Here is a 1,181-nt window from a genome sequence, read left to right on the forward strand (position 1 = left end):
TACTCCATTGTGTAAAAATACCACATCTTTCTCAACCATTCCTCAGGTGATGGGCATCTCTGAGTTTGGTTTGCTCTTCCTTTTCTACTTGTTGAAGGTGCAGCATTAGGGTGTTTATTTGTTCCCGTTCTGTGGAAAAAATATTCTTAACAAGGAATGTGGTGAAAATAGCCCTGGGTCTCTGGGTGAGAATCGTATTGCTTAAACCTGGTGGAGATGGTTGTGAAAATTAACTGAAAAGATATAAAAATGCTTAACATATTGCCTGACATGTATATAAAATACATAATAAATATGAGCTATAAAACATGATATATAATCTTTTACTAATCTTTGGAGATTTGGATTCAATAGATTGAAGGAGGGATCTAGGGAAACTTCTTTTTTTATGTATTTAGTACAGGGTCTACAGGGTCTCACTATGCTGATTGGACTTGTAGTGATCCTTCCTCTTTTTCAGCCTCCAGAGTGCTGGGATTATAGGTGTGCACCGCCATGCCCAGTCTCATTTGCCTTCTCAGCACACCCCAGGGGTGGGGCCAGTGATCGAACCCTAGGTCCTGTATCTGCCTAAGCATATGCTTTATTTTTATTTTTATTGTTTTAAAGAGACAAATGGTTTATTTGGTAAAAAGGGGTAGAAATAGATTATTAATTCCTGTTTTTGCTTCTGCTGGCTAAACTAAATTGTGGTCACATGGAATTCACACACAGGAATTCCTTCACAGACCTGATCTTTTTGCAAATATGCAGATACCTGACTTATGAGAGTTGGATTATTTTCTACACAGAAGTGCCAACCATTGTGCTTCTTACTGTGTCAGTGCTTGCCACAGACTCCTTCTCTTCTGGCTTCATGGCAGGAAATAGGAGCACTTCCGTGATGTTCTTGGAGTCTGTGAGGAACATGGTGATGCGGCCAATGCCCATGCTCAAGCCTGCCATGGGAGGCAGCCCATGCTCCAGGGCTGTGCTGAAGTTCTCGTCAATGAACATGGCCTCATCGTCACTGGCAGCCTTAGTCTTGGCCTGTTCTTCGAACAGCTGCTGCTGCCTCATGGGATTGTTCAGCTCCATGTAAGCAGTGTAAGCACTACACACCTCCTTCTTCATGAGGAAGAGCTCAAAGCTCTCAGTCCGACCCTCTCTAGAGCGATGGCATTTACCTAGCAGGCTTATGA

The 1,181-nt window shown here is 42.7% G+C and overlaps 1 pseudogene; it reads right to left on the reverse strand.

Moving 5' to 3' along the window:
- Positions 1-783: 783 nt before the first annotated feature.
- The window catches only part of LOC101569040, a 1,914-nt pseudogene continuing 1,516 nt past the window's right edge, over positions 784-1,181 (reverse strand).

The sequence above is a fragment of the Octodon degus genome, unplaced genomic scaffold, assembly GCF_000260255.1.
Source record: "Octodon degus isolate 3935 unplaced genomic scaffold, OctDeg1.0 scaffold00224, whole genome shotgun sequence".
Lineage (NCBI taxonomy): Eukaryota > Metazoa > Chordata > Mammalia > Rodentia > Octodontidae > Octodon > Octodon degus.